Below are 9,627 nucleotides of genomic sequence, written 5' to 3'. Positions count from 1 at the left end.
GCTAGCTGCCATAAACTGCCTTTTGATAACACCAGGCCTGTTTTGTTTTTGTTCATATTTGCAGTCCATTCCAATGATGGAAAGTAAGTTTTACCTAAAAAATAACAGCACAACAAATGCTGTGAGTGACACACCTAGAGAAATGAAAACAGTGGCATGTTCAAAATACCAGCTTTCTTCAAGAGACTGTACCTGCACTGGAGGTTAAAGACCTACTATTTCCAAATTTACAGTTAAAGTCCATGTCATGTCAGTTGGCAGCTACTGGCCATGATGACCTGAGCTGCTGGCTATATTCTTGTTTTTGAGTCTGCAGAAATCCATATCACTAGCACGTGATAAGGGTTGACACCTTTTGGAGATTCTAAACAAAGAGGCACATAAACATAATGTTTGAGCAACCCCCCTCTTTCTGCACGGTAGAGCAATGAGTATTCACAAGAAAATGGACCGGAAGCAAGAGGATAGAAAGCAACTAATCGGCCAGTTTCACAACAATGTCAATTCCTTTTCATACATGGCAAATATTTAGTGGTACTGAACAAACAGAGGCATTAAAAACCAAATTGAACAAATGTCCTAATAACTCCTAATCCATTCAATCTACTCCTTCACACATTCTCATTCATACATATAAATATCATACTTCTCCACTGTACGTTTCATGTATCGGCCTTGTAACATACAAAACATTTAAACAGTAATTCAAAAATGTCCCTACACACCATGTGTATACTAGTGTGTCTATCTATTCTGCAACAGATGTTGTCAAATGTTGTCGACACCAGATCACTTCTTGGCAGTGCCTGTCAAAGAAGATAGCAGGTTAAGCAAATAGGCGGTACAATTTGGTTTTTAATGCCTATGTTTGTTCAGTACCACTAAATATTTTCCTTGCATGAAAATAAATTGACATTGTTGTGACATTGGCCGATTAGTTGCTTTCTATCCTCTTGCTCCTGGTCCATTTTCTTGTGTATACTCATTGTTTACCTGAGGGACCGAGAGCATACTAGGTACCCTTTATATCTTTTGATTGCACAGTAGAGCAGACACCTAGTGTGGGCTGGTGTATTAGCACTGCCTGGCCTCTACCACACTCGTGACCTAATAGAGAACTTTAAATTGGTCCTGTTCATCTCGGTTTCCAAAACAAACAACAGTGGACAACAATATTTAAAAGATTTGATTGTAGACCAAAAGAGTGTGTAATTTGCTACATTTTCCTTTTTCTGTTCACTTAAAGGTTTTGCGTTCCCTCTATTCTAAATTAATAAGAAATATCATTTATTGAAGAAAATTGTCCACTAGTGTGGGATACATCAAACCTTCAGATGTGCCCTGAAATATTGTAATGATCATGAGGCCATGATAGACCTGTAGGAAAGGTTGAGAGCTAAAGAATGTGTGCAGCATATGCTGTGCGTATTGTTGAGTAGTACATGGATTACTAACATGGGTACTACATTTTAACATAAGGGACAACAAAGGTGGGTTTCTTTGGGTACTAACATATAGTGTTGGGGCAATCCAAGGGGGGTTGAGTTGTAGGCTGCAGGCCCTAATATTACTAACATTGCAGCATGCCCATGAATACGCAGCATTGCTGGTGATTGCTAGATTCAGAAAATAAAGCAAACTTTGAAAACTGAACAGCAGCGGTTGCGAGGCGAGATTCAGAGTGCACAGTGATGGGCCTTGAAGTGAAGGAAGGAACACATTCTTTGTTCATACACAGCAAGCAGCGAAAGGAAGAATGGGGGAATGTTTCATTTTCCTCTGGGCTGCCGGAAGAGACTATGAGCAGGCATGCAGCTTAAAGTTTGCCAGGAACAAGGGGGCGTGAATTTGTATGTAATGAAGTTGGAAGTGACTTCATGAAAGGGGATGGAAAATATGGGGGTGGTGACAGGTGACATCAAAGAATAGGAGGGAAAAATATACAAATCCATAGGAGCCATATGGAAAAGGGCTGGATGTTGAGACAGGTTTACATGGTGTAGGGAAAAGCAAGGAGGGGCTTTTGCTCTTCTCATCCTACTCCTCTTACTCATGGGTGTTTGCATATTGGTGCGAAGCTCAGTTGGGTTTCGCCTCACTGAGGTGGTTAAAGATAGGGAGGGGTGAGTGGTGATGGTCCTGGGAACAGTGGATGGTCAAGCACTCACTTTGTTTAATTACGATGGTCCCAATCAGGACACGGTGGAGTCCCTGGAATGGATAGACCAACAGCTGGATAGGCATACGCCTTGGATGATTATGTGGGCAGGGGACTTCAATGCTGTGATGGAACCAGACCTTGACAGGACCGGGGGGGACGACAACTTGTAAACTGCAGGATATGTGTTGCAATTAGGATCTTAATGACATATATGGCGAACTAGGCATGAGGGAGAGGGGGGTTAAACATTTTAATCCATGGTGCACCAATCGGCATCACGACTCGAATATTTCTTGATTTCAGACACAATGACAGGATGGGTGACCGAGGCCACAATACTGGCATGCATGCTATCGGACCATGTGCCAGAGCTTCTGGCCTTGGAGATACCGGGGTGGAAGGGTAGGAGACCGCCATGGATGTTTAAAAGTGAAGGGCATCTCATGAGGTGTTTCGGACTGAGTTACTGTTTGCTATTGAGAACATTTTTGAGGAGAATGTGGGCTTCATTGACTCAGGCATGGTGCTCTGGGAAAGTTGTAAATGTGTGATGCCATTAGGGAGGAACTAGATAGAATTAATTAAATTGCTCAGACATGTGACGTTTCTGTTGGGAAAGGCAGCAGTTAGGCAAAATGGGGAAGGCCGACATCCAGGGCGATTACTTTCCAGAGCCGTGAGAACAGACGCACCTAAGACACATATCTACTCAGTTAAGAATGCGAGGAGGGAGGTGCAACATGCAGATGCTGATATTGCTCGGGAGTCTAGTGTGTTCTACACCCGCCTCTATTCCTCACAAACTCAGGTGTCACAACTTGAAATACACAGATATTTAGACCAGGTGGTGCTATACTGGTTTATGGATGAAGTGAGGGAGTGGTTGAACCATCACATAACAGTGCAGGAAACCCAACTGGCGATTATGGCGTTGACATCTGGGAAGGCCCTGGGGCCTGATGGCTTGACTGCTGAATTTTATCAGTATTTTGCGTGGACACTCACCCACATCTCCTGGAGGGATATCAGCAGGCTCTGAGAGATGGTAAATTACTGGAGCCTATGAGAGCGGCGCTGGTTGCTGTGTTGTGGAGGCCATGGTAAGCGGCAGATGAGTGCTCATCCTACTGCCCTATCTCACTGATCAACCTTGATAAAAGAATCCTAGCTATGGTATTGATGACACGACTGGCACCGTTGATGCATAAATGTTGTAGGGTTGGACAAGTCAGGTTTTATACCCGGGCACTCCACCTCGTATGGGTTCAGACAGATGTTTGGACTGATGTCAGTGGTTCAACAGGATGAATCAGTAGTGGCAGCACTACTGAATGCTGAAAAAGCATTTGAATCAGTTGAATGGCCCTTTCTCTTTATGGTACCTTGGAGGATGTGGGAGGAGTTTATTTCTATGATCTCCCTTCTATATACTTTACCTGTGGTGAGGGTCAGAATGAATGGCCAGTTCACCCTGAATATACTATTGGAGAGAGGCATGCGGCAGGGATGCCCCTGCTTGCCCCTATTATTTGCCTTGGCAGTTGAACCCTTGGCGGAACGACTCAGAGAAAGACATGTCCACAGGGGAATTCAGGTATATGAACATAAGTAAGTGGTCTCTCTGTATGTGGACGACATGGTAATATATACAAAACTTGCACGATAACCTGGGACCGATTATGATAGATGTGCTACGATATAGGGGTTTCTCTGAGCTGAAGGTTAACATTACAAAATCAGTGCTCTTCCTGCTTACTGATTTAATTAGGCAGTTTATGGACAGCTATGGATTCCAGTGGCATATGGAGCTTACTAGGTACCTTGGTATAGACATCACAAGGTCCCCAGTCGAGCTATATAAGTGTAATTATGCAAAGGTGTTGGAACAGGTTTGGACTGAGGTGGACAGGTGGATGGGGCTGCCCCTCAACCCATAGGGTAGGATCTCTCTGGGTAAGATGGTTTTAATACAGAGGTTTCTCAATGTGTTCTTAGATGTGCCCCTGGTGGTACCGAGGGCGTACTTCCAAACAATGCAGTCAGAGGTTTCCAGAGTTATTTGGGCGAGGAAGCATACGTGAGTGGTCTGGGAGCTGTTAACGCTGCCCTTGATCAGGGGGGCTTGCACTACTGGACTTTGAGGCATATTAAGATGCGGGCCAGGCAGGGTTTCTAATCTACTGGTTTCGAAACAGTATAGGAGTCATCTAGATGTGGAAAGATCCCCCGGCACCACCACACCTAATGCGCACAGTTGCATTGACAGCACCCGGAAGATCAACCAAACCTGGTAATATGGTAGAGTTGACATGTAAATCATGGGTTCAGATTGAGGGGAAAGCGAAAGGTGACGTTGTTCATTCTCCTCGGCTTCCGGTTATACATATTGCGAGCTTACCTTTGACCAGTGAACCAGGATTCACATGCTGCATGAAATACCTGGGAATATCATGCTTTTTGGGATCTCTTTCCAGAGAGACAGTTTATAATGACAGAGGTAATGCGTAGCAAAGGGGCACTCATGTCATTGGATCTCTTCTTGTGTTGTAGACTGTGACAAAGCCTGAGACTCGTTCCCGTCGTTCGCCAAGTAACCGGGGGGGGGGGGGCACCTGTACTAGATGGGTTGTTAGAGCGGGTAGACAGTAGTAGAATTGTGTCCACTATATATAGTAAGAGGCAGAATATTCAGGCAGGTTGGGCGGAGCTTTCCAGAAGGAAGTGTGAAGCCGCTTTAGGGGACAGTGTCGCGGAGAAAATGTGGAGATACTGTTGTGGGCAAACAAGGAAGATTGCACTCAACAGACGATTTAAGTTGACTCATTACAAGTACCAACACCAGTTTAATTACACACCTGCGATGCTACATAGATTCCTTCCAGGTACTTCAAATAATTGTGTCAAGTGCACCATTGCACATGCTGACTTTATGCATGTTGCTTGGAGCTGCCCCCCGGTTGTGGGGATTTTGGCCACCTACCTTCTCGGACATCCGGCCCATGAAGCGTGTGTCAGCTGAGGCTTTCGCTGCCACCCCCCCCATCCACCTCTGGTTGTCTCACATCCTGACACAGCCCTGTCTCTGCTCTACTCTTCAATTTCTGATATTCTTGATGCTCTTGCCCCTGTCATGAGGATCTGTTTGAAGTCCAAATCCAAGTGCAATTCCTGGTATGACTCCGACCTAGCTAAACTTAAACGTAAGTGTAGGGCGGCTGAGAGGACATGGAGTGCTTCTTGTTCATCCTCTGACAAACTGGCTAGTCGCCTGCTCCAAAGGCAATACCGACTCTCTGTCCTCATCAAGAAGAGAGTCCACATTCAAGTTTGTCTCTCTGCGGCATCTAACAACTCGGCCAAACTCTTTAAAATCTGCAAGGAGCTGGCCAACCCTGCTGCCGTCCTTACTCCTCCTGTTGCCTCCCAGGCTCTTTGCAATGCCCTTGCCTCTCACTTTATCTCAAAAACTCAGGACATCCTGTCCACCCTCTCCACTTCTCCCCCTCTCCCCCTCTCCCCTCTCTGTCTGTGCTTGCTCACCCTCCTTCAGCCACTGCCCACCCTCCTTCTGGTCCTTTCCTCTTTTCTCCCTTGATGAGGTCGCTAGACAAGTCCGATCTATGAAAGCCTCGTCAAAACAGGTTCATCCCTGTTTCTCTAAAACCATCAAGGACCACATTGACACCCTCGTTCCGGCCCTTGCTGATTTTTACAACCACTCCTTTGCCATTTTCTGCTCGCATTTACAGTGCTATGCTGACAACACTCAACTCATCTTCAGGCTGCCCTTGGCCACCTCCTCTCCCTTTCTCATCTCTGATTGCCTAACTGCCATTCAAGATTGTTGTGGCGCCAATGATCTTTGTCTGAATGCCAGCAAGATGGAGATCCTCCTCATCGGCACACCTACACCATCCTTTCCGATCATTCTCTGGCTGGCCTCCCTTGGCCTTCCTCCTACCCCCACCTGCGATGGTCTCCCAAGCTCTGATTCTCTCTAGGTTGGACTATTGTAACAGCCTCTTTCTAAATCTACCTGCCTCTACTCTCCGCCCTCTGCAACTACTCCAGAACAGGACTGCAAGGCTTGTCCTTGGACTCAATCCCTGGGATCGTATCTCTCCATTGAAGGCTCACAGTGGATGCAAGGATTAAATCCAAAACCCTCAGCATTGTCCACAATGCTTTGTGGGCCCTGGGCCCAAAATACCTTCAGCTGTCTGCAAATACCTCCCCTCTCGAGCTCTTCTCTCCTCTATATCTAACTCCCTCAGGGTCAGTCTTTTTTCAAAGAAACGAGTTTGGGGTAGATCTCTGTCTTCGGCTGGGGCCTCCCTCTGGAACAGCCTCCCTGCCACTCTTAACTTGAGGAGAAAGATCTCCGGTTCCGGAAGAACCTCAAGACCTTCCTCTTTGCTTCTGCCTTCGCTCCCACTTCCCCCTGCTGATCTGTTCTCTCTTGGCACTGTGCACCTGGCCACCCTCTGTCCTTTGTGCCCAGGTACCTGCTCACCCTGCCAATCTCCTGCAGTGCCTCCGGGCCACCCCTTGCACTGGGGTCTGTATCTGTCCCCATACAGTCCCCCCTCCTTTTTTTTTCCTGCACTTATCAGACCTACCCTGTCTGCTGCCTTAAGCCCAGCACTTGCCAGTTGCTGGCGGCACTACCACTGTTTGTTGCCTTTATTATTTATTTATTAATTATTATTTATCTGTTTCTCCTTTGCTCTGCACTCTCCACTTCTCCCCCTATCCCATGCACATTTCCCCTCCCCCTATCCCATGCACTTTTCCCCTCCCCCTATCCCATGCACTTGCACGTTCTTAATGTCACTGGGGCTAGTAAGATTGTTGTTTTGTTCTCCCCTGTTCCACTCCCTCGCCTTGTCGTGCTCTGAACACACTTGTGTACGAGCGTAATAGAAATAAAATATCAATATCAATAGTCATCATATGGGGGGATGGGAGGAGGGGCGATCTACTGATCGACTTTAATGCTGTGTCTTTTTGAAGATGAAAACAATAAACAGAGTTTAAAAAAAATGCAAACAAGAAAAAATATGTGGTCCACTGTCATGGATCACAATTTGTTTGTTTCAGAAAAAAACATTGGAAATCACTTGTTGAGACATTTGATAAGAAAATGTATGTAAAATGGTCGATCTTAAAACATATTGGACCAGTAACACGGTACACCAAGTCATTAAACTGTCCCACACTGGCTTGCTGGAACAGACCTTTAGAGATTTCCTTATTACACTATTTATTAAGAATTCTTATACCAGTGCGCTACATGCCCATGGGCCTCAGGGCGCGCACAGATAATCGACAAAACGAGAAACGAGAGGCCAATGCAGAAACTCAGAAGTCAATGTGGGGAGAACTCCATGATCAAAAGTAAATCCTAACCCGGCGGCAAGTCAAAGAGAAACGTTTTCAGATTCCTCTTAAACTTAGCCAGCGTCTCGTAGGCTCTAAAGCCGAGAGGGAGCAGTGTTCAAGGCATTGGGGCCTTGAACACTGAAACGGCGCCCGCCGACCTTCACCAACCTAAATCAGGGTTGAACCAGTTTGATGACATGTTGGGATATGTGAGAACGAACTGGAGCGTGTGGTTGAAGACACGCCATAAGATACTCGGGGGCCAAGTTCAACCACACACTTGTGCTTAAAGGTAAAGACTTTGATTCTGAGTTTGACTGGTAACCAGAGTAAACCCTGTAATGTGGGTTAGTATAGCCATACCGATAACCGCCCGCACTGTCCCATTCTATGTAACCTGTAAAGTGGCTATGATAGAATGCAAACAACCACTAAGCACACTGTTGCAATAGTCGAAGCGAGTATTAATGAGGACTGAGGCCAAGGTAGCTAGATTCTCTTAAGTCAGAAAGGGTTGAATATTACACAGGAGCTTGTTAATCAAACCACAAGAAGATCTAATCTGGGCCACATGACGAGTAATGGAAAGTTTGGCGTCCTAAACTATGCAGAGAGTCTTATGGTATCAAGGTGCCCAGGATAAGAACATTCTTGCAGGGAGTGAATAGAGTTTTGAGCTGAAGGTACCAATCAAAAACTCTGTTTTTCTTGTATTCGGTGCAAGCGAATTGGCAGCCATCCAAAGATGAATCGAGTAATATATGATGTTAAGGTTTATTGAGTCCTCGAGGTGCGAGTCTGAGAGTTTCACAACAACCTGGGTGTCAGCCGCAAAATTTGCCACCTGGACACCCAGGCTGGCAAGAAGTTATAGAAACGGGATCATATACACTTTAAACAATGTCAGAGGAAATGCATTACCCCTGTTGTAAACCACAGGTAACAACTGTGGGTTCTGAGGTGACTTTGCCTACCCCCACTCTCGAATTCATGGGGCCCAGAAAAGCAGAGATCCAACTGGCAGCTTTGGGGGAGCAGCCCACCACCAAATGGAGTCGAACCTCTAGTAGAGTAGGATCAACAAGATCAAAAGCTGAGGATAGATCCATCAGTATCAGAACCGATAATTGCCCCTGATTAATGTTCTGTAACAGATTGGACTTGAGATCAAGCATAGCTGTTTCGGTACCGAAACCCTTCCTAATGCCAGACTGGTGGGGCAAGAGAATATTATTGATATATAGAATATCCTCTGCAAAGTTCTGGAATTGCAAATGCGCAACGTTATCCAGAATCTTTAGCAGAAATGGCACGATGGTAATAGGGTGGTAATTGTATGGTACTAATGGGTCAAGAGACTCCTTTTTTTAAGAGGGAGGTAACCCACGCCTCTTTGAGAAAAAGCGGAACACTACCCTCTGCAAATGATAAATTGATGAACCTGGTAATCCATGGGCAGAGAAAGTCCAGGCATTTTATAAAAAGACTGGATGGGCAAACATCATTATGACGTGAAGTTGGTTTCATACCTCAGATAGTTTGTGCAAAGAAAGATTCAGAACACAAGGTGAAAGTAAAAGCAGGGGGCACAGATGAAGGAGGGACCGCTTCTTTGTCGGCTGCCTCGAACAGGACAAGTGTTCCATGCCCATTGAAATTGGTTTGGTGCAGGATGACCTTGTTATTAAATGCGTCATGAATAGATTGACACCAGTCCTTAGCTTTCACTGGTGCTGGTGAGGAAGAAGGTTTACTCTTGAAGTCACGCAAGATAGAAAAAAGTTCCTTTGACCTCGACTTGGCATTTGGAATCCTATTATTGTATGCATCGGATTTGGCCTTGGTAATGGCCTCCTTGTATTTTTTTACCAAGTTTTTATAATTGGCTAACGGTGTATCAGGCGATCTTTTCGCCAACACTGTTCTGCTGGACGTTTCTTCTGCCAAATAAGAAGAATGTCTTCATTAAACCAAGATTTCTGGATGGCTTCACTTTTAATGTGTCAGATTTTTAAAGTTGCAAACAGATTGGTGACATCAGTAAGGGAATTTGTAATATGTAGCGCCAGGTCATCCACATTTTC

Source organism: Ambystoma mexicanum, chromosome 8, assembly GCF_040938575.1.
Source record: "Ambystoma mexicanum isolate Mex_15411 chromosome 8, UKY_AmexF1_1, whole genome shotgun sequence".
NCBI lineage: Eukaryota > Metazoa > Chordata > Amphibia > Caudata > Ambystomatidae > Ambystoma > Ambystoma mexicanum.
This window is presented reverse-complemented; position numbering follows the sequence as displayed.